We start from the raw sequence: 24,941 nt of genomic DNA, 5'->3' as shown, positions 1-24,941 counted from the left end.
TCCTAGACGTCCTAGCAACATTGTCTAGTAGGGAAAGAAACTGGGGGTGGGGGTGCCCACATGGAAAGTTCTAGAACTGAATGTAGACTACAGACCTCTTTCTGAGGCCCCATCCCCCAGTGGTAATGTTGGGTGATGGGCAGGTGGAGGGCTTCTTCTACGCAGTCTGGGACTAGGACTTTACACAGGAAGATGCACAATCCCGGATTCTTAATGGCTCCTCAAGAGCATTGACCCGAATTCTGTCTGAGAACTGTTCCAAGCCCCCAACACCTATTCTGTTTCTAGGAGCTTTGGAGAATCATTGTGTGGCCCCAAACTCTGCACATTCAAAGCAAAGCAGAAACCCGAGGTGAAGCGATTTGAGAAAGAACTTTTATCCATCCACCTACCAAGTTACCTTTGGCTTGTGATAAACAGAGTAATTCCACTCATTAGCCTGGGAGAAGGTATCTCTGAAGGGCAGCTTTTCTATCTCTGAAAAGCTTTCAACAGAATTTAAATTAATTCTTATTTGGATTTATTTATGTATTGTGATTACCTCCAATCAGAAAAAATGGTCTGACTACAGGAAGCCTTGGGATTGGGTTGCAGCAGGTTTGGCTGATTACAAATGTATGCATATGAGCCTGTGTGTGTGTGTGTGTGTGTGTGTGTGTGTGTGTTTTCTAATCAAGTCAGCAATGTTAGTAGTCATGTGTTTGAGCTGTGAGTACTTTAGATTCTTTTTTCCTTCAGGATATTTCTAGATGGCTGCAAAAGCAGACCTCTCCTGATCTGTTAATCTATGTAGTTTCAATGCACCAAGTGGTGATAAGGTATATCTACATGCAAGTTCCAATTCCTCGCATTCCCTGGAGTGCTCTGCATTTTCTTTTTTGGACTGGGCAGCTGCGTGTGGGAAGTTGATTTAACACATCAAGTCTTGGATATTCCTTCTAAAAAGCTTTTAGGTGCACTCTAAACTGTTACATTTTCCCTGGAAGATGTTGAGAGCGGAAGAGGGTCTATTTCAAGCCTCTTACCTTCTTTTTGGGTCATGGACTGCTTTGTGAATCTGGTAATACCTTGGAGTGCTCTCCTCAAAAGAATGTCTAGGCTCACACTTTCATGGCCTGTCTCGTTCTTGCTCTTACTTACCTTTAGGCTCCATGTGAGTCTAGAATTGCCAGGTCTTTTGATTTTGTAAGACAAGTTAGAAGTACAGATTTTTGGTTTTTTTGTTAATTCATTTTTAATTAAACTGGCCAAATTAATATCTCTCCAGTCCACTTTAGTTTCTAGATAGTTCTAGAATCTTCATCTTCCTTAGGGTCTCTGAGTTCCATATGATGTCTTTATCTGTTTGGTTTGCCTTCACTTTTCATGTAGGAGGCTTTCCTCGAATGTCTGGTGATCCTTGGCTAAAAGTTCAGTGTGAATGGGTGGGGAGTATATACAGGTACTTCTCTCTTTCAGAGAAGAATTTTCCAGTCAACAAGGGAGGGAGGAGTGGGGTGGGACCAGGAGGGAGAATGCATGTCTTCCTCTTGTTGGATGCTACTGTTATAAGAGCAGCCAGTTTAGTATGTAAATTATTGCTCATCTGTCGGTTTTCAGTTTTATTCTTCATCCCCCTCCTTCAGTGTGCCCAACACTTTTGAATCCAGAGAATCTTCTTAAGTTTTTCCAAAGAACAAAGCCTTAGTCTGCTGTAGGAGATGAGAGGCTCCAAAGGTCTACATTGCTCTGTCTGCTTTTAAATAATTGCTGTTTGTATCCTGGGGTCGACCCCTGCCTTCTTGCTACTTGGTGTCCTCAGGTGTTGAATCTCACAGGAACTCTACAGAATAAGTTATCTTTTCAGTTTCTTTACCGCTGGTTCCTTTCTCACATTCTCCACACTCAGATCTCCTGTTCTAAGCCCTAAAATAATTATCCCTCCACTATTTTATTTTTGACTGCAAGTTTCAACACTGAAGAGTAGCTTAAAGTTGCTGCTTCTGGTATTTTTCAGGCCATGTCACACTGTGGCCTCTCCCGCTGTGATCGCTACTACTCCTTGAAAGGTTCTGATTGTCCAATCTTGCCATCTCTCTCAGTCCTCCTCTTTATCACACTCAGGTCCTGGTGGATTCTTGACCCTTGAACCTTCCTGTGGCTTCTTGATCCCAGCGGCCCTTCTACTCCTGACCACCCCCTCTGTTTCATTAGCTTGTTCTTCTTCATGTGCTCTGCCCTAAATTACATGCATTCTTGAAGGACCTGCCCAAGGCTCTTCTCTTCTGAAACAACGTATCCAGTTCCAAGTGCATGGCTGTTACCTTTAAGTAGGGAATTCTGGATCTGTGGTGTTATCCCCAGACTTCTCCCCTGATCAGTCTAGCTCATATAAATGTTTGTGAGAGATACTTATGTGAAGAGCCTACAGAAATCTCAGATTCACCTGTCTAAAGCCAAATCCATCTTTTCTCCCACAGGCAGCTCTTCGGTTTCTGTGTTTTCCTTTTTTTTTTTTTTTTTTTTTTTTTTTTAATATTATCACCATGTATGTGGGGTTTGTTTTTTTTTTAATGTTTTATTTATTTCTAGGAGAGAGAGAGACAGCATGAGCAGGGAAGGGTCAGAGAGAGAGAGAGTCACAGACTGAAACAGGCTCCAGGCTCTGAGCTGGCAGTCAGCACAGAGCCTGACGCGGGGCTCGAACCCACGAACCGCGAGATCATGACCTAAGCGAAAGTCGGACGCTTAACCGACTAAGCCACCCAGGCGCCCCATGTGTTTTCCATTTTTGTTAAGGGTGTCACTGTCCTCCAACTCATTCAAGTTAAAATCCTTAGGGCCATTTATTACTTAAAACTTCTCACCCCAGATTCTAATTCATTGCAAAGTCCTATTGCTTTTACCCTCACAGGGCGTCAGAATCTGTCCCCTGTCTTTTTTAAATTCAAGTTAGTCAACAGACAGTGTTGTCTTGGCTTCAGCAGTAGAACCCTGTGATTCATTTCTTATGTGTGACACCCAGTGCTCATCCCAAAAAGTGCCCTCCATAGTGCCCATTGTCATTTAACCCATCCCCCCACTCACCTCTGCTCTAGCAACCCTCAGTTCTCTGTATTGAAGAGTCTCCTATGGTTTACCTCCCTCTGTCTTTATCTTATTTTTCCTTACCTTCGCTATGTTCATCTGTTGTGTTTTTCAAATTCCACTTATGAGTAAAATCATATGATATTTGTCCTTCTCTTCCAGATTATTTGCTTAGCATAATACCCTCTAGTTCCATCCACATTGTTGCAAATGGCAAGATTTCATTTTTTTTATTGCTAAGTAATATTCTGTTGTGTATACATACCATATCTTTTTCTTTTTTCTTTTTTTAAAATTTTTCTTATGTCTTTATTTTATTTTGAGAGACAGAGGCAGNCCGCCCATCTTCTTTATCCATTCATCAGTTGATTTGGGCTCTTTTCATAATTTAGCTATTGTTGATGGTGCTGCTATAAACCTAGCACATGTGCCTTTTCAAATCATCACTCCTGTATCCTTTGGATAAATACCTAGTAGTGCAGTTGCTGGGTCATAGGGTAGTTCTGTGTCCCCTGTCTTTTGTTAACATCTGCATTGTCCTTGCTTAGGACTGCATCCCCCCCTGCTTGAATTATCATTCTTCCTGTTCTTCCTTCCTCTGTTTGGTCTTCTCTGTGGTTCATCTTCTATACCCGTGACTCCCCAGTGTGATTGACATCACAATGAACAGGGAGTTTTTAAAAACTTCATATTTCTGGAGACCTCCGTTCAGGGATTGTGATTCATTAGATCTAAGTGGGATGCAGGAATCTGAATTTTTCAAGATTCTTCCAGTGAGTAAAGCAAATTTAGAGCAATATTTGCTAGATGTATTATTTGTGATCTTAACATAAAACTGACGCTCTGTGGTTTTTATGGACATACCCATGTATCTACATGTTTCTTTCTCTGTATAAACACGGACCAGAAGGATTGTTCACTGAACAAACGGAAGTGTTCATTTCTGGGGAAGGAAACAAAAAGGAACTCAAGAATATTTCTCTTATTTCTCTTAAAAATTCTAAAGCCAAAATGGAAAGCATCAACATGATTTTATTGTGAATGGAGAATTATTATATTACCTGTACTTTTTCCTTATATGTGAAGCAATTTTTGGAACTCTCCAGATGATTCTGATACATATGCAGGTTTAGGTACCGCAGTACTGTATAAGTGCTCATCTAAACATGCAGATGTGACCACATCACACCTGTTTGAACGCCTTCCATGACCCCCATCTCCTGCAGAGTCCATTTCAAATTCCTTGGCATAGTACTTGACGTGCCGGCCTACCTTTTTAGCCTTGTCTTCCATTACTCACCATTCACTCAGTCAGTGGCCAGAAAGCTCTGTTCCTCATGGAAGCCGGAAATGCCGTGTGCTTTCACGGGGCTCTCGAACAGACGCTGCTGCTTCTGTACTTCATTCTCTTCCCTGACTTACCACTTTTTACTCATTGTTTATTCTTCAAGATCTCACTTAAGTCTTATTTCTTCTAAGAAACTCTTTTCCTTTTTAAAACTTCCTTTTTTGCATTTCCCACAGAACTTCACCTATATTTATCTTATGATACGTACAATTTTGTATTAATGATTGTTATTCACTTTTGTGCCTCTCCCAGCCTCCCCTGTCCTGAGATGTAACCTCAGATGGTATACCCTTTTAAAAGTGTGTTTATTTTGATAAAGAGTATGAGGGAGGGAGGGGCAGAGAGAGGGAGAGAGAGAGGATCCCAAGGAGGCTCTGCACTGTCAGTGTGGAGCCAGATGCAGGGCTCAATCCCGTAAAGCATGAGGTGATGACCTGAGCCAAAATCAGGAGTTGGACACGTAGCCCAATGAGCCACCCAGGCACTCCTCAGTGTAACTTGTATTTATCAGATATTTCTGAGCACATGCAACACACAAGGTGCTGTGCTAGATTATGGGGGAGATGGACATGAGTAAAGCAAATTTCCACCCAGATTCTGTCATGAGTGTGGTGACAAGTGTTCATGTCTCCAGCAACATGAGGGAACATGCCTTATCTGTCTGGCAGACTTTTAAATTAGAAGAAAGAGGAATCCAGCGGTTGATGAAACTCTTCAGGCTCATGGATGAGTTGTCTTTTGAGTTGGGCTGTTCTGTGTAAGGCATGGACAAGGGGACATAAACCAAGATAGAGGCTTGTTGAAAAGGAATAAATCTTAGGCAGAGGGTCTTGAAAGTCTTGGAGGAACTTTGAGGCTCTACTTAAAAACGCTCAGTGATTTACTTTCCCTGCCCCTGGACCAAGTGGAGGGGAGCAGTAGAAAATAAGGCTGAGAGTGGGTTTCGGCTCATTCTACTTGACCTGGATGCTAGACTATATGGAGATGGGGCTTCATTTGGTTAGATGCCACTGAAAGTTTAGGGACAGGGTTGTGGCACACTTGGGCTCTGTTTAAAGCAGTGACATAGGGCATGGTAGTAAAGGAAGTTGGCAGAGCAGGTAGAGACAGGAGACTCCAGCTGAGCCCAGGTTGGTTGGGCATCAGACACAAAAAAGAGAGGACAGGCATAAGTGCTTCTGTGGGATAGAACTGATCGAACTGTACTTCATCAGGACAAATTATGGAGCTGATTGAAACTGGGGAGCAAGTGGGTGAAGGCCCTTGAGCATGACTCAAAGAGTTCAGCCTGAGTCCTAAGTATTAAATTAGTCCATTAATATGAGGAAGAGCATTGGGAAAAAGATGGGGTCTTCTGGTACAGATGATCTGTTCTCACTTTGAATTTTACTGAGTTTAATAGTATCCCCCAAACTAGATGTATCTAAGTCCTGACCCCCAGGACCTGTGGATGTAGCCTCATTTGGAAATAAGGTTTTTGCCTGGCTGGCTCAGTCCTTTACCTTTCTGACTCTTGATTTCAGTTTGAGTCATGATCTCTTGGTCATGAGATAGAGCCCTGAGTTGAGCTCCGTGTCAGGCTCTGTGCTGGGCATGGAGACTGCTTAAGATTCTCTCTTTCTCTCTCTCTCTCTTCCTCTCTCTCCCTCTCCCTCCCTTTCCCTCCCTCCCACTGCTCCTCCTCTGCTCATGCACTAGCATGCACTCTTTCTTTCTCTGTCTCAAAAAACGAAAGGGTCTTTGCAGATGTAAACAAGTTAAGGATTTTAGAATGAGCTCATGCTGGATGTAGGGTGAGCCCTAGGTCCAGTGACAGGTGTCCTTAGAAGAGAGAGGGAGATTTGACCAGAACCCCAGGAAAGGGCATGAGCAGACAGAGGTACAGATTGCAGGTAGTTATACAGATACATACAAAGGAGTGTCGGCAGCCGCCAGAGAGTAGGAGGGACGTGGCTCAGAGTATCCTGAGGGCATTGGCCTTGCTGGCACTTTGATTTTGGACTTCCGGCCTTCATAACTGTGAGAGAATAAACATCTGTTGTTTTAAGTCCCTGAATTTGTGGTATTTTATTACAGCAGTCCTAGGAAACATACAGACATGCTCTAATTTTAAAATCAGATGAGACTTTACCAACCTTGAAGCTCATCTGTAACTCTTGTCTCGTATGTCTGCTGGATCCTCTGTGGATATTCATTGTGAAGATCCTGTTGCTGTTGTTAGTTTGGTGAGGGGGTGGGGGTCAGGGAGAGGAGGGAGTTGTGTGTTTTATTAAATAAGGCAGGTAGAATGGATTTTCTTCCTCTCAGGGAAAACTATTTCAAAAGCAAGTAGCAATCAATGAATCCTTCCCGAGTTGTATTTTGTGTCCAACACTATGCTCAGCCCCGAAAAGGATATAAGAATAAGATTCTATATGGACTCTTAAGGTGCTCACAACTCTGTACTTGAAACAGACCATTAGCAAGGTGAATATGGAATCAGTTGTTGAGAGGTATAATGAAGATGGAACTGGATAAGGAATCTTATTTATTTTTATTAATTTGATACTTAAATATTCATCACTGAGCTTCAGATTCTGTGACAAAGTCACTCAATAGTATGTGCCCCTTGATTCCATTAAGGTCACATTACCCCTTGGTTGAAGGCGTGATGCATGCTGATTTAACAGCAGAGCCCTGGAATTTGTAGGCTAAGAAATCATCCACCCTTTTCTCCCTTCCTTGCTAGGAAAATGCTGTGCAGCCCGCAGAATCAGCAGGGGGTGGAAGCACAATCATCCTCTGGTAATGGGAACTGAATAAATTCAAGTACTGTCTTATCTAAATGGTTTGACAAGTTCCCATTCGACTGGCTAATTGCATCAGTCTGTTCTTCTTTTTCTTCCATGGGGCTGGGACTTGGCAGACATGAATGTTAGTGTGAGTGTTAGCAGTCCCCATCACTGGCATGCACCCTGGCCCGGAGCCCCTACCCCATGACTGTAGTCCAGAGAGGACCCAGGAGCCTTGTTTGCTGACCCCAGGAGTGCCTGGGGGGGCATTACTTGTAATAGATTTCCCAACTATTTCAGGACATTCCAGGCAAAGCCATGTCAAGCTTGTGTTGGCTTGGGGAAATGGCCAGAGCCAGACTGAGAGCTGGTGGAAACTAGCAGAGCTGGAACATGAGCACAGGTTAGGTGCTCCCTTGTGCTTCCTCTGTCACTGGTGGCTTAGCACCAGCAGTCCAGTCTGTACTTCAGTCCATGGTTCCTCCGCTGAGTGCAGTACTGTCTCCTTCAAGCCATAGCACCTGGAATCCTACGTAATGTATGGAGAGCGAAAATTAAGCTATGGTGTTCATGGCTCCCAGCACTAACAAAGGACATCAGCTCTCCTGTATGAACTTCTCCAGCGAAGGAGAAAGTAATTACCTGTGAATCGTCTTGAGGCCACTGGGAGTCCTCTGATAATCTCTTGCTCCGGACTCGTTTCTGCGGTGTGCAATGACCTTTGGCCCCCAACCTCTCCTTTCCTTTTCCAAAGGGAGGGAATTAAGGTGGGTTAAGGCATCTGAGCCAGCCTTGGGTATTCAGGCAAGAGAAATGAAGACATGGTTTCTGGAAACGGTATCCCAAAGATTGTTTGTAGGCCGACTTCTGGTTAGCAGAGAGCATTTGGAAAAGGCAGAGAAAGTCCCTATAGTTTTGGAGGTCAGAGGTCTGGGGGCAGGCATTGGTCCCGTTTTAGAGTTGGAGTCCTCAGGGTATTTGGGGGACCTCCGGGGTCCTACTTGTCACTTTCTTTGGATGTAGAGATTGTCCTGGTTGGGGATAAGGAAACGAATGAGAGTGAGGCCCTTGAGTAGGAGACAGAGTGGCCTTGCCACCTGTACAGTCACCTCCCTAGAAATCAGAGGAGAAAGAAAAGGGAAAGTGGTGTTAGTTATCTTGGGCTGCTATAATAAGTACCACAGACTAGGTGGCACAATCAACAGAAATCTCTTATCTCACGGTTCTGGAAGTGTGAGATCAAGGTGTGGGCAGGTTTGGTTTCTTCTGAGATCTCTTTCCTTCACTTCCTATGGTTATCCTCTCCTTGTGTCCTCACATGCTCTTCCAGGTCTGTGTCTAAATTTCTTATAAGGACAGCAGCCGTATTGGGTTAGAGCCCACCCTAAAGACCTCATTTTAATCACCTCTTTAAAGACCTTGTCTCTAAGTTTAGTCAAATTCTGAGGTGCCTAGGAGGTTAGGACTTCAACATATGAATTTTGGAAGAAAGAGGATATGATTCAGCCCATAACAGAAAGGAATTGGCATTCTACCAAGTTCACGTTAAAACATTTTTTTTTAGTGTTTATTTCTGAGAGACACACAAAGTGTAAGCAGAAGAGGGTCAGAGAGAGAGGGAGACACAGAATCCAAAGCAGGCTCCAGGCTCTGAGGTTTCAGCACAGAGCCGGATGCAGGGCTTAAACTCATGAACGGTGAGATCAGACCTGAGCCGAAGTCGGATGCTTAACCAATTGAGCCATGCAGGTGCCCCTAACAGGTTCAAGTTTAATTTTATATCTTCTGATGAACCCGAATTGCCTTATTGGGTTCTTATTTTTGAAAATGGAGGCAGGACACAGGATGATATTTTTCAGGGTAAGTGTGTGTTTATGTATGAGAAAGGTTTGAATGAACTTAACAAAAGTTGGAGGATCCGAATGATTATCACAGATGAAATTTTCATGCTCAAGTTGTGTCCCTCATCCACTTCCAAAGTGTGAGTCATTGATGCCCTTGGAAAAAGGGTAGAGTAATTACTTGTGACAGAGAACTGAGTGCCTTCTCATGCTGGGATTTCCTGATTAGACTAGTTTGAGAATCTTTGTATTAGCACCCTACTTTCAGCCTGTTCAGGGCTGGCTTCTACAACCCATGGAAATCTCTCTTGTTTCAGAGGCAATGGAATCTTTACCTACATACTAAAAGAAACAGTCTTAATAGCATTCATTTTGTTTTTATCTACAAAAAACTCTTGATTTTGAAGTTAGTCTTAACATACAGGAGGGGGGCAGCTGGGTGGCTCAGTTGGCTCAGTGTCTGACTTCAGCTCAGGTCATGATCTCGCATTTCATGAGTTTGAGCCCCACACTGGGCTCGCTGCTATCAGTGCAGATCCTGCTTCAGATCCTCTGTCCCTCTCTCTCTCTCTGTCCCTCCCTCACTTGCATGCTCTCAAAATAAGTATTTAAATTTTTTAAATGTTTATTCATTTTTGAGAGTGCAAAGTTGGACACTTAATCGACTGAGCCACCCAGCTGCCCCTCAAAATAAATAAAACATTAAAAAAAAAAAAAAAACCATACAGGAGGATCTCCAGACTAAATTCTCTATATTTTTGTAAAACCACTTTTGTTGGTCGAATGACCTATTCCCCGTGAACTGAACACAAAAGTAGTAATGAACTTCAGCTCAGCCAATTGTTAAAAATCTGGGATGACAGCAGATCTCCCAGCTGAGAAGTTTATGCCGAACAAAGTGGCCTAAATCCTCTATGGTTCTTGATTTTGCCTGCAATTCCCGTGTCAGCGTGCAGAAATGGTTGTTTTTCATCAGCTTCCCGCAGACATCTTTTGATGACTCACATGGGGCCGCTATTGTGAATTCAGGTGTGTGGTGGTATCCTCCCCCCTCCTTGGCGCCATCTGCTCTTTTATACACTCTAAAGGTGAAAACCGGAGGGAAGTGCAGGTTCCCACTTTCTCTTCCAACTATTAAGTTGTCTTGCTGGGGAGGTGCTGTGGAAACACCCATGATTCCACACAGAAGACTTGTTCCCTTATGTATGTGCCTAGAAATACAAATCTGATGGATGGCTAGCCAGGTATAGGAAGACGTGCTTTTCTCGTTGGTTCTGTCAGAGTATTTTATCTGCAGGGATGGAAGTTTCTGACTTCTTGATAGCAGCTGTTTAGCTAGAAGCTCATTATCACGAGGTCAGGAGTCAGGAACGACACCGTATAAGCTGTAGGCACCATGATATGAAGTATTACAGAGCCCGCTGGCCGCATGGTGGGGATATTCTGGTCTCACTTCAGCTTTAAGCATGAAGAGCATTAATTAAGATTGTGGGGAAGATTTACCTAATCCTTAGGGAAGAAAAACTACTTAGACTCTTGTTTTCTTGCTGCTGCTACTGGTTCTGAAACTAGGATTCATATGATTAATTGGTTCCTTGTGGGATAGCACTTCTAACTCTCGTATACTGTTCTTAGAACAAAGTTGATGTTTAAAAAAATCAAACTTCTTGGGGTGCCTGGGTGGCTCAGTCGGTTAAGCGTCCGACTTCGCCTCAGGTCATAGTCTCACGGTTTGTGGGTTCGAGCCCCACGTCGGGCTCTGTACTGACAGCTAGCTCAGAGCCTGGAGCCTGCTTCAGACTCTGTATCTCCCTGTCTTTGACCCTCCCCTGCTCACGCTGTCTCTCTCATCTTACTCTCTCTCAGAAATAAATAAAAACATTAAAGAAAAACATTTTAAGAAATCAAACTTCTGACATTGTAAGTATTCAATAATTGTTGAATTAATTACATTAAAAACTCATTCCAGGGTAAACAAAATGTGGTATATACTAGCAATGGAATATAGTCAGCCGTAAAAAATGGAATTCTGGTACATGGTATGACATGGGATGGGCCTTGAAAACATTATGCTAAGTGAAATACTCAAGTGGGCAAATGTTACGTTGCTCCCTCATGTGAGGTACCAAACAGGCAACCTTCTAGAGACAGAAAGTAGAATCAGGATCACCAGGCACTGTAGGAGGGGCAGTGGGGTCTCATTGTTAAATGAGAGTCTGGGATAATGAAAAAGTTCTGGAAATGGATGGTGGTGATGATTGCACAACATTGGAAATATACTTAGGGCCACACAGTTGTACACTAAAAATAGTTACAGTAGGGAAGCTGGGTGGCTCAGTTAAGTGTCTGCCTCCCGATTTTGGCTCAGGTCATGATTTGACGGTTTGTGGGTTCTAGCCCCACATGGGCTCTGTGTGGACAGCGCAGAGCCTTCTTGGGATTCTCTCTCTCCCTCTCTCTCTGACCCTCATGTGTATGCATGTGTTCTCTCTCTCTCTCTCAGAAATAAACTTAAAAAAATAGTTAAAATAGTAAATATCTTATTATGTATATTTTACCACAATAAAGAAAGTTAAAAATTGATTCCAGTGCAGGAGGTATGTAAGACTTCTACAAATTCAAACATATAAAAGTTAAGCCTTCTCTTTTCAGACATTTATTGCCTGAATTTATAAACCCCTCAAAGGCAGTTTTTCTGTGGCTCTGCCCCCATCAGCAATAGGGAAAACCTTGACTCTAGGCAGTTGGCAGGAACACAGCCTCAGGCAGTGTAGCCCATTTTCCACCCAGCTTTGCCCTGGGAGAAATAATATTTCTGGGAAATATCTCAAAGGATATGGGGTTCATTAGTTCTTCCAGAAATTCTTGTTTTTATCCCTGGGTCAAGCCAGATGATCAGATTGCTGTGTGTTTGCGCTTCTTTTTGGACTTGTTAAATCACTAAAGTGAATTGTGCTTTGCCATCGTGTATCATGAGGGATGCAGGAAGAGGCTTTATAGGAGGCTCCCTACTATGTATACTGAGAGGCACTTCTAAGTACTTTCCTTCCTAATCCTTCAGTGTGGATGTTAAAGGATACTTGAAAAATTTACCCAAGGAGGGGAAGGTTAACACTTTGGAAGAAATTTTTTCTTTCTCTTTTTTTTAAGTGTTTATTTTGAGAGGGTGAGAGGGCAGAGAATCCAAAGAGAGGGAGACAGAGAATCTCAAGTAGGCTCGTGCTGTCAGTGTAGAGCCCAACATGGAACTCAACTCACAAACCATGATATCATGACCTGAGCCGAAACCAAGAGTCAGATGCTTAACTGACTGAGCCACCTAGGCACCCAGCTTGGAAGAAATTTCTTAATAACAACAACAACAAAAGGCTAACAGTTTTGAAGCGTTTACATTGTATTTTATCTTGTGCCCTTTAAAGCCCACATGATTATCTTGTGTCCTCTTTCTTCGTTGCATTGGCCACTAGGATGCTCAGAACCTAATTTATCAACCACATCAAGTAATAGTTTCATACCTTATAAAATACATGATACATTATAAAATACATGAAGGACTAATTTCCTTCATGCTCTAGCCTCTTTTCTGTGTTGTCCTTCTCGCATTGTTATACATATTTTATAAGTTAATGCATTTTTTTCTTGACATTAGATGGTATATTAGAGTTCTGCAGAGAAACGTGAACAATAAAGTGTGCACGTGTGTGTGTGTGTGTTTGTCTAGAAATTGATCAATAGATAGACTGATTTTAAAGAATTGACTCCTGTGATTATGGAGGTTGGCAAGTCCAAAGTTTGCAGGGCAGGCCAGCAGGCTGGAGACACAGGGAAGATTTCAAGTCCTAATCTCAAGTCCAAAGGCTGCATAGAGGCATAATTCCCTCTTCCTAAAGGAACCTCAGTCTTTCCTCTTAAGGCCTCAACTGGTTAGATGAGGGTCACCCACACCACGAGGGATAATCGGTTTTACTTAGAGTCTACTGATGTTACTGTTAATCACATCTAAAAATTATATCTACAACAATATCTAGACTTGTGTTTGACCAAACAACTGGGTACCATACCCCAGTCAAGTTGATTAGACACATGAAATTAGCATCACAGATGAAGGATATAAACATATGGTAGGATTTCCTTAAATCAGGCATGATTGTCGTCTTTTACATTTGCCGATTTGAGTGCTTATAGAAGAAGTTTGCATTTCCCTCCCACCCCCTCATTAGGGTTCAAGTCTCATGTTGTCATTATTTCATCAGCCAGTAGGGCCATCTTCCAAAGCAGAGTTAGTTCCATGCTAATAGAGTCTCCATTGTGTGTGGACATGTTGAGTGTGTGAGTGCTCTGACCTGCCAACAAACCCTGATATATGTAAGTGTTACACAAAGTTCTGCCAGCTCCTTGGTAGACAGCCATTTTTGTGGAGGGATGTGATGAGGTGTATGATTTCACCAATTATTGCCATTCCCAATTAGGCCCCAGGTGTGTGTTAATAAAACGTTAGCTCATTCTCTGTAACTTCAACAGTCCCACCTGACTTGATTCCAGAGATTTCATGCACTTGATATTGTTCAATTGATTATGTTGCTGCTGTTGTAGTCTTGAAAGGTCTTCAAACATCCAGAGACCTGCTTTTTGTTAGAAAACACTCCAGATGTGGAGGAATGTAACTTCTTGCCAGCAGTAGTTCTTACTTTATCTTGTTATCTTTGGTAGGCTGGTTACTTTGTTTGGGCACAGACCTCTTCACCGTTGGAGAGAGGAGCCTGACAGCCGTGTTCTCTCTGAGGTAAGAATGGAAGCGATTGTAGACAATCGTTGGCTTTTCCTTTGGGAGCTTGGGGTTAGATGATCAGGGATCCATGTGGACTCTGGAACATCTTGGGACTCTCTCTTTTGCCTGTCTCCTGGGTGATGTGCCACATTTTTTAGCCCATCCTACCCATGTGATGTTCACTGTGGGCCTGGGATTTGGAAGGCAGGTTTTGGCTTAAGTCATATTTCTGGTGAACCCAAGGAGGGAGTCCCCATGTGCAGGAAATGATTAGTGGATGAAAGACTTCTCTGTTTCCCACATAATACCCTAATTTGGTCAATTACAGGAGCATCTTCTAGAGTTACTGTCACAGTGATGGGGGCAGGAATATGTGGAGGATAGGGAGTGATGCTCAGAAATATCTAGATCAAGTGAAATACATTGCTAACTCTACTTAGTTAACTATGTGCATAATTACTGAGCATTTGTAATTACAGAACATTTAAATGTTAAGGGTTAGAAAATATTTCCTGATGCAAAAGAGGATGAAGGTGTTACCCCAACAAAGAAGAGGCAAGAGCATATATTTGGGCATGTTTAACATATTTAACGACTTCTTTTTATTTATTTCATTAATTTTGCCCTTCTGGTTTTGGGTATGGTGCTTAATATACAGGTCGACCAGGTTCAGTTGTTAGGCCTCTCTTTTCTCATTGGGGGGAAGAAAACACAACAAAACCTGAATCTGAGATCGAGTTTTCTGATGTCAGGCTGTGAAGGCCACAGAATGTCTTTTTGAGGCTTCAGGGACCTGAACCTGGTCTACTGAGGAGTCTTCTTCTTGGTGTGGGCACTTAGCTCCCATCCCAGAAAACTTCTGCCTTGTAAACAGACCTCCCACCTTGCATCTGATGTATGAGGGAGGCAACTTGCAAAGGAAGTTGCCTGAGATTGAGAGTGGATGGGGCCAGAAATCTTCCTCTTTCTTGTCTAAAGAGCAGATGGAATTATTAGTGCCTATGTTTGTTAACGATAATTACATGTTTCAAGTACAAAGCAGAATTCTGTAGAATATCTACTAAGATGGTTTATTCCTTGCCTTTTTAGAAAGGATGACATTGTACTATCCTAATTAGACGCAAGAAAACAAGTAGGAATCTGTATGTTATCATTGTTCCCCCAGGGCATACTAGGTGGTGTGCAAGCTGTTACTTCAACTTAAGAGTCTATTAGTAATAAACCCAAAGAGTATGGAGATCAGAGAAGAGACAGTCCAGCAGGGAGCTCTATGGAGAGCTTTGGGCTATCTTCCAAAGCAAGGAAACCTAATGCCTTTTTAGTTACAGTGTTAAACAGTATTAGGAACATCATAATACTGATAATAATAATAATGGCCATAAAAATAATAACTCTATTAACGTCTCTATCACCATCATCATGACAACTAACACTTGCTGGCTCCTACTTGCTGCCAGGCATTAGACTAAGCATTTTCTTTTCTTAAGATGCACGGCATTCCTATGATGAAGGTTCTGTTGATATCCACCTTTTGCAGTTAAGAAAATGGAGGTTTAAATAAAGTAGGTGAGTTGCCGAAAGTTAGACAGCCAAGCCAGAAGTGGCAGATCAGGAATATAACTGACTGGACAGCACAGAACAGGATCCAAGCACATTGAGGCTTTGACCCACCTGCAGATATTTCAGGGCTGGCCCTCCACCTGACTTTCACACTTGCCCCTGCTCACATACCCTTTGCCTGCTGAATACAACCTATCATTGACAATGTATCTCTTCTCAGTGAGTTGGCCAAGACATTAAAAAATATATAAAGTAGTTCAAGAATGTCAGGGGCACCTGGGTGGCTCAGTCAATTGAGCATCCAACTTTGGCTCAGATCATAATGTCATGGTTTGTGAGTTCAAGCCCCACATCAGGCTCTCTGCTTTCAGTGCAGCGCCCACTTCAGATCCTCTCTGTCTCTTTCTCTGCCTCTCCCCTGCTCCTTTTCTTTCCTCCTTTTCTCTCTCTCTCAAAAAGTGAATAAACATTTAAAAAAAGAACATTAAAGAATATTTGGTCTGTAGGGAAACAGCAGGAAAAATGAAGAATTCATCCAGTTTTAAAAGATGCCAGCATTACAGTCATGAATATGTTAGGGTGTTTTGCTGCTGTTTATACCTTTGTGTATAGTCTATTCACAGTTACTACATATTTAAGCTTTGAAATTTAAATCTAATAAGTATTTTCTTGTGCTATTGTCTCAGAAGCCTGTTTTCATGGCTGCTGAGCATTTGAGTGCGTGGATAGAGGCTCTTCAGTTTATTCCACAAGAAGTTGTATCCTTGGGTTCCTCCTCCCATGTGACAAGTGCAGAGTTTCTGCTCACTATATCGGATAGCTGGCATCTGGCTACTGCAAGATGGGTTTGATTTGTGGGATATCTCTGTGCCCTCACACTGTAAACACTTTGTATCTTGAGACGGATCTCTATGAGGTTGGTGGAAGTCCTATCGGACTGAGACCAGGAGACCCTGATTTGGCTGTGCATTGAAACTAGTGGTGAGTTCTTGGGTAGATTACTTCACTTTAGTATCTTCATCTGCAGACCAGTTACATCCATACAGCTCTTTGATTCCATGAAATCAGGAGTTTTCTGAACTCCCTGGACTTATAACATGATCAGTTCCAATCGGTGCAGCAATTTGGACCTAGCTCGGCTGGGTTACTTTGAATTGCTTCAAGCAGGAAATTTTGTTTTTCAAGATAACCAGCCATTTAAGCTCTTGGGATATGGAGTGTCTTAGCTACTTTTATATAATCCTTGCTATCTTCACTCCTCTGCTTTCCTCCTGCCTCAACTTTCTCACGCCTGGGCGCCCACAGAACTGTATGGTACAAAGTATGTGCTCAACAAATATGGGACGAGTAAACAAATACATGGACAGATAAATGCTACTGGTCTTCACCTGAGAAACTTGAGTGGCATGGGTCATCCAACTTACCAGATTAATAAGATTGCTTTCATTTAGATGCAGTGGCCTTGCTCGTAACAGACTGGAACTTAAACTTCCGAAGTCTCTCCTGATGTATTTCAGAGTGATTCTCCTACAAAGTTGATTATCAGTTCTTCCCACATGTTACAGATGACAGAACATTGATCTATGGAACTTGGCTCCCCCCCCCCCCCCTTGGTATTGTGGGGTGAGATAGGCTTTTTTGCTTAGGTCACAGTAAAATCAAAGCTTGGAATGTAATCGTTCTCTTGCTGTGACCAGCAGAAAAGATGAAGATGTTCTGGGCTACCTACATTCTTGGAGCCATGTATCTGGACCATGGGGATTGCATGGTTGATTCTGAATGACCCCCCCACCCCGCGCCCCGCATTCTCACTTGGTGATGCTGACCTTGAATTGGTTTGCTTGTGTCTTGAAGGCATTTACCCACTTCATCGTGCAATATCTAAGACCTGTGGTATAAAATTACTTCCAAGGAAGCCATATCTTGCCATTTTGGGCCCTGAATTGTATACTGGATTAAAGGGAACAAAATCTTATGTTTCTATACCACTCATCTCACCCCTGCAAAGGCCTAATTTGGCCCCTTCCTTGGCACAGAAAGCTTGCCTCTCTCTCTCCAGGTCTGATCATGAATTGGTCTTAGCTTTTCCTAAGTTAATGTGCTGACCGGGGTGACCCTACTGGCCCTGGGTGAGTGCTTGGAAAATGAGAGCTTGGAAGCCCCATGTGGTGGTTGGTTTACCTGCTGACAGACAAGTGGCCTGGCTTCATGTGAATGTTAGTGTTTGAAATGCTATCGATAATAAAGCCTCATTTGTTTGGGGCTCTGTATCAGTTATCTGTTGCATAATAAGAAACCACCAGAAACTTAATGGCTTAAAACAACAACCATTTTATTTGCTCATGACACTATGGGTCAACAATTTGGGCTAGTCTCTGACTAGTGTTACCTTGGATCCCTCATGCCACCATACCCAGCTGGTGCTTCTGAGGAAGTTGAAAATAGACTTCACTTTTTTTTTAAATACTTTTATTTACTTCTGAGAGAGAGACCGCGTGAGCAGGAGGGTCAGAGAGAGAGAGGGGAGATACAGAATCTGAAACAGGCTCCAGGCTCTCAGCTAGCTGTCACCACAGAGCCCGATGCGGGGCTTGAACCCATGAACCGTGAGATCATGACCTGAGCCGAAGTCGGATGCTTAACTGACTGAGCCACCCAGGTGCCCCTAGACTTCACTTCTTAATGTAATAGCTGCAAAGAATTCATGGCCATGTAAAAGTTATCACAGATTCTTATCTTTGATAGGAAAGCAATCTGAAATTTTATATTTTGACTTAAACTATCCTGGAGTAGGGATGGTGTTGTCAGCCCGTTTGAGAGAAGTCTGGAAAACAGAGCTCTGATGTGTAACATACTCAAGGGTATAATAATGATAATAATGATACACATAGTAATAGTAACATCAAATGTTAATTTGTTCTTATTATATGTTAGAAGGACTGTTTTAAATGCTTTACATGTCATAACACATTTGGTCATTATACAGTCTTATGAGTAGACACTATTTTTAATCCCCACTTTATAGGTGGGAAAACCAAGGAACAGAGAGTTTAAGTAACTTCCCCCAATGTTCTAAAGCTACTAAGGCAGAAGTGGGGTTCCACCCAGACAGACTGCTCCAGAGTCAGCATTAACCCCCAGTGCTGCTCAGGTTAGTGGAAATGAAATCTTGACTCTTAGCAGAGATCTCTTGTGGACATGTGGCTTTTTCTAGAGGCAGGGATATTGGCTATTTGGAGAGGGACCTAACCTTTCTGGGTATATACATGTGGCCAAAAATGGATCCGGTCATATTGTAGGAGTCCCTAATTGGAGATGGTAAAGACAGACACTTGTCCTATGGAATGGAGAGAACTCTTTTGTGTGTGTGTGTGTGTGTGTGTGTGTGTGTGTGTGTGTGTGTGTGTGTCTGGTGATGGCGGTGGTCATGGTGTCACTCCGCTCATTGTCTGGGGAGATGTTTGAAGAATGAGAATACCGAATAATGACCTCCCTAGCCTTCCAGATAGTCTCTTGTCCTTGGCTTCAGGTAATCAGAGAGGCTAAGCTCAAAATTAAAGAATGTATTTAGCTTCTTGTTCGAGGATGACCCCAGAGAAAGGGTGGGTTGACAGCCACTTTTATACAGTGTTCGTGGAACTACATCCAGTCCAATCTCTAGGTGGTCTCAGGTGGTTTATGCAGGAAAGTGACAAATTTCACTGACATGTGTAATATTACCCTTGTAACCATGGGTGAAGTAGCCCTTGGCCCCTTCCTTCGTTTGACAGGTTTGGATCACATTTAGGGGCCAGGACTTTACTAGAATAGGGGAGACACTCCAGGCTATGACTTGAGGGCAATTTTTTCAGGCACCTAGTATCTTCTCCCCATCAGGTCTCATTGTCGCCTCTTGGCTCCATAACTCGCCACGTCCTTCTGACCTCCCTGTCCTCCTGCTTTGACTCAGGTTAGCATCACTGGCTGTTCCCCTTGCTAGGAGGTGTTTGCCACAACTTCTGTATATGTGAGAACCTGCATGGTCACCCGAATACAGACTCCATCTAGAATCTGAGCGGGACGATAGGCAGTGTCAACGTGCCCAGCCCCACCAGGGAGGGCAGAAGGTGGGACAGGGATGCTGGCGAGGACGCTGCTAGCTGCCCTCCCCTCCCACCACCTCTCACCTTCCCATGCCAGGAACTTCCCTGAAGGCCACATCTCTTTATTTGTCTTTTATAGTTTACTGTCAAGTTGGTTTCCATATAACACCCAGTGCTCATCCCAACAAGTGCCCTTCTCCATGCCCCCCTTTGCCTCTCCCCCACCCTATCAACCCTCAGTTTGTTCTCCGTATTTAAGAGTCTCTATGATTTGCCTCCCTCCTTCTCCTTAACTGTTTTTCCCCTTCCTTCCCCCACCCATGGTCTTCTGTTAAGTTTCTTCTGTTCTACATATGAGTGAAAACATATGGTATCTGTCCTTCTCTGCCTGACTTATTTCACTTAGCATAACACCTTCGAGTTCCATCCACATTAGTACAAATTGAAGGCCACATCTCTTGCTTGTCAAGCAAGAAATCCTAGTGATGCTCTACCTATACTGGTGGAAACTGTTACATTTATGATCTTTTCCTGCAACTAATCTTTTTTAAACATTTTTTAAATGTTTATATGAGAGAGAGAGAGCACGCGCGCATATGCAAACGAGCATGAGCAGGGAGGGGCAGAGAGAGATGGAGACAGAATCTGAAGCAAATTCCAGGCTCTGAGCTGTCAACACAGAGCCTGATGTGGGGCTCAAACTCAGGAGCCATGAGATCATGACCTGAGCCGAAGCCAGAGGCTTAACTGACTGAGCCACCCAGGTGCCCCTCCTTCCGCCAATCTTGAAGAAAGTTTATACTCATGTCCTGCATCAAAGACTTTTTCCTTTTTGGAGACTTGCTTCCTTTTCTCTGATTCGGACCTGCTTGGACAGTTTATCCCCTCACATAGGAATGAAAACCTGACAGGCAGGTCTCTACAGAAGACATGCTGCCGACAGTGTCTTGGCTGTCTGTGGTTGCAACTGAATAGTGCAGCCTGCCTTTAGGACAGAATGAGAGAACAGAACACAGGCAGGAAGCTGCTTTTGTTTCCATGGCCTGTGGGGCTGTTCTTTCCTGGCTTTAAACTTAATTGCTTCCTGGGATGGATCTGTCCAGCAGTCCAGGACCTCTTTAGCTCCCTAGACTTGGCCAATCAGGACTAACAAGCCTGCACCTTTGTTTTCCTGTAGGCTTGGTTGATGAACATTAGTTTTCCTTTGGCTCTGGCTAACGTTGCCTGTTTTGGGCGGCTGGCGATGCCCAGGAATGGGATGTGGGTGTGGAGGATGGAGGAGGGGGGAGAGGCAGGCGGACCTTCCGTGTCAGCAGTGAGCAGGATGATTTAGGGCGGTTAGAGAGCTGGTTCACCACAGGGTCTTGGAGCACACACAAAAGTCCTCCTGTTTCCTGAAGGGGAGGCTGAGTCACCTTATCCCCGCAGAGGACATTTCAGACATGGTATTTACCTGAATCTACTAGTTTTGACTCACTAGGATTGCTGGGTTTCATTGTTCCCCTTTCTCACTGGTTTTATGATCAACGTTGTAGGAAGACAATAGCTGAAAGTTTGTATAAGCCTCTCCCCTTTTTTTCCCCTTAGCAGTGAAGATGATTGCTTAATAATAAACACAGAAAGGGAGTTTAAAAAAAAAAGATGGAAAGGACTTTGCTCTAGGCTGGCTCTTGGCAAGGGAGTCTGAGTTGGAGAAGGCATTTTAAATGGTTAGAATGCATGTTTACCCATCCACACATGCATCCTTCAGCTTCTAACCCATAGTGCCAGACATTTGAGCAACTTTCTTATCATCCTCAGTGTCTCCTTCTCGAAAAGTTGTTATTAGCAGTCCAGTTGAAGTGGAGCATTTAAAATTTAACCTNCTGAGTGTTATGTGGAAACTAATTTGACAATAAACTATTTGTAAAAAAAAAAAAAAAAAAAAAATTTAACCTTAAGCAGCTCTTGCAATTGCATTTTCAAGAAGTCTTTCCAGAAGAGAGATGAAAACGTCCTCTGTGTCTAAACATGGCAAGCCCATGCATGATTCTCCTGTTCTCACTATGAGCACTTTGCACATTTATCATGTGAGCATCAAGTCCTGTCTACTTAGTAGCTACGTTCCCCTCCCCTTCTCCAAATGTGGGTGCCTGCTAGGAAAAGGCAGAGTAAGGTGGTTACTCCCATGTGGCAGATCTCCATTATCCACCCAGTGTGGCACCACCGGATGGATGACGAATAAATGTGTTTGCAGAGTAATATTATCCGCAACATGTCCTCAGTCCCAGGGGCCTAGCTTCTCTTTTGCTATTAAATTTCAGGGATACTTTGGATGCGTGGTCAAGCATTTTTACTTAATTTTACTTTGTAGACTCAGCAATATATCCAATCAGATTATTATCAAAATCACACATAGTATAAACCTACTCAGCTCTTATCCAAAGGAACTATAATATGAGGGGAATAATATAGTTACTCGCCATCTATTAAATCAGTTTATTTTTTGCCTGTCTTCAGTAGCATTTCATTTGGAACTAAACGGTATTTAATACATTTTAATTGAAATATATTTGACATATAACACTGTGTAATTTAAAGGTATAAAACATGTTGATTTGATCCATTGATATGGTCACCATTGTAGTGATAGTTAGCATCTCTATCATGTCACATAATTACCATTTCTTTTTAGTGGTTGGAAAAAAGATTTAGTCGTTTAGTAAGTTTGATTGTAATACACCATTCATTGTTTATATTCACTATACTGTGCATTAATTCCCCAGGATGCATTTGCCTGCTAGTTGCACGTAAACAGTATTTTAACATCTCTCTCTCAAAAGGGTAAATTAGAGTAATGCAACATGGAAAATAGTGGGACGATGCAGATTCATTAGCAAAGGAGAATCCCTAATGCATGGATTTACAGGATTTACTCCTCAGATGGATGATACCCAGAAAGATTTTCAGGTCTGTAAAACGAGCTGCCATGTTAGAGGCTTCTGTGTGTCGGTGGCATTTCCTCTGTTAGAAGAAGGCATTGTGTTAGTTTTATATAAAGGATCCCTAAAATAACCAAGCGGTGACCAAGAGCAGAGAGCCAGGTGCTGTTCTTATAGGCTTTTGTCCCTCTAAAATTCCAGATGTCCGCTCTGCCACTTCTCCCCTGGCTCCTTGAAAGTTCTGTGGATAGCTTTCCTTGAACTGTGAGCCGAAATGCAGACTTTAAATACAGGGTTTTAAAATGTGAGGGAGGAAAGTGACATTGATTTATTTGTTCTGTTTTCGGCCAGCCTGAGGAACCTGTCTTGTCAGGTAATGAACAACTGCTTTTATCCTAACTAGTGACTTCAAGAGAACGATTACTCATCCCATCATTACCATTCTCCTGAGTCATCTAGGCTGGCTCGTATTGGTTCCAAATGAATCAGAGTCTTCAGTGGACTTGAGGGCCAAGGTACCTGTTTAGTAATATTAATTTTAGAAACGTACCTCGGACATGGAGTCATGGCTCATTTTGGAAAGATACTTCATAGGTGCACATTTCAGCCATGTGTCTTTTTGAGACCTTGTATCTGGTATGGTCAAAATTGGCCATTCTCACGGTCAGTATAGAATGATTATATGAGGTACCAGGGCTCTAGCCTGCCTGGGTGTGGATCTAAAGGGCAAGGATGCAGCCGTGAAAATGAATGGTGATTTGGAGCACCTCTGCCTGCTCAGTGGTCCTGTAGGTTGATCACAGAGTGTTCAGTGGTGATCTCCATAAAGCCACTTGAAGGCCTTGTCCTTGTGATGGTGGGGAGAGGACCTCAACACTTAAAGAAGACCCGTGCCATCATAGAGGGGTACCACTGCAAGGCAGCTGGAGTCCTCTCCATTTTATAGGTGCTACCCTCCATGGTGCTATTCGTGGTACTGGTCTTGGTCCAATTGATGTGGAGGACAAACATGAGACTGGATTGTCCCACATCAAATTTGGTTGTATCAGTAACTATGGAGATCAGTATTGAATGGCATGTGTGTTTACTTCCAGGTCTTTCCAAAGTTCAGTTTATTTCTGAGTTTGTCTTTCTTTTTTAATGTTTTATTTACTTTTGAGAGAGTGTGAGGGAGGGACAGAGAGAGAGGGGGACAGAGGATCTGAAGCTGGCTCTGTGCTAACAGCAGTGAGCCTGATGAAAGGCTCAAACTTCTGAACCGTGAGATGATGACCTGAGCTGAAGTCGGACACCCAACTGACTGAGCTGAGCCACCCAGGTGTCCCTGTTCTGAGTTCATAATATTTATATTCATTACAGATCCAGAGAAACTTAGAGTCTTAACTTTTAAGACTTAGTTGAGCCATCCCATGTTTATAGGACGGCTTGACATCTAGAAAAGAAGAAGAACATATTCAAGGCAAAATGCTGAATCCAAGTTTGTGGGTTAGGTGAAAATCCTACCTCTTTTACAAATTCATAGGTAATCCTTCCCAGGTTTAAATAAAATCAACAGTTGCTTTAATAACAGCTCTTCTGTTACCTTTCACTGTCTTTCAGGCACTTGAAATACATCATTAAACAATATCAGAATTAACCCAAAGTCCTTTAGACTGAGCTGCTTGGGGCAGGAACCTTGCCTTCCTCATCCGAAATTCCCAGCACCAAGAGAAATGATAACAACCCTGCCCCCACCACCCACCCAGCCCTGTCCCAACCCTGTTTTATAAGCAGGTATAAATGAAGTAATCAGGAATCATGAAAATAAAGCCAACTGTGATTCTCACACCCTGGCATTTGACAGCATGTTCTGGTGTGCCGGTGCTCAGTGGGAACCAGGGTATAGGCGGGAGCAGCTGCTCTGGGATTGTTGGACGGGGCCAGCATGGAAAGGCAATAATGCGTGCCCCACGGCAGATGGACCTTTACCATTGACCCTGATTCCTGTGTTGAAACAGGAAGGCTCAACCCAGACAAATGCTAAGGAAACAAACCCAACTCTTTTATTACACTCTCCAACATTTATAGCCAAGTTCTACTCGATGCCCTTCTCCTTGAGGCATTCTGAGAGTCATCTTAATGATTTATTTTCTTTTTCACAACCAAAAAACAAATAAAATATTTTATCACTTTTTGGGTAGGCTTGATGTCTTTCTCTTCATTTCATCACTTTCTGGGTCTATAAAATTCCCCGTACCTTTCAGTATTTGTAACTCCAGGAAAAGAATTCTGTTTTTCTCATTTCTTATGTGAAGACTTCTCCCCCCAACACCTGTGTAATTTTCTGAGCGGAGGGGAGAGTAGATTCTATATCCTCAAGCCTGTCGTTGTGTGTGGTGGGGGTGGGAGGGGACAGGAAATGGGAAAAGGGGGACTCAAGAAAGACCATGTGGATTGCAGGGAAAAGTTTTCAATTAACAAAAAAAAACATTTTTTCAAAGCTGTTCTCCACCATTTAGAGGTATAAGGACTGTGGAGCCATTGGTGGTGAAGTAGTGTGTGTACTGGTTTAAGAAGAAAATTCTCTATGGCTGAAATTTGCTCT

The 24,941-nt window shown here is 42.9% G+C and overlaps 1 protein-coding gene across 2 annotated transcripts in view; it reads left to right on the top strand.

Moving 5' to 3' along the window:
- Nucleotides 1-24,941, top strand: part of LYPD6B (LY6/PLAUR domain containing 6B) — a 181,203-nt gene that overhangs the window by 116,115 nt on the left and 40,147 nt on the right. For both annotated transcript variants that reach the window (XM_077767837.1, XM_077767838.1), the window contains exon 2: nt 13,737-13,809. The gene's annotated coding sequence lies outside the window, so the exon portion shown is untranslated. The remainder of the gene's footprint in view (nt 1-13,736; nt 13,810-24,941) is intronic.

Source organism: Crocuta crocuta, unplaced genomic scaffold (genome assembly GCF_008692635.1).
Source record: "Crocuta crocuta isolate KB4526 unplaced genomic scaffold, BGI_CrCroc_1.0 scaffold154, whole genome shotgun sequence".
NCBI lineage: Eukaryota > Metazoa > Chordata > Mammalia > Carnivora > Hyaenidae > Crocuta > Crocuta crocuta.
The sequence above is the reverse complement of the archived record's forward strand: the minus strand, read 5'-3'. Positions and strand labels throughout refer to the sequence as shown.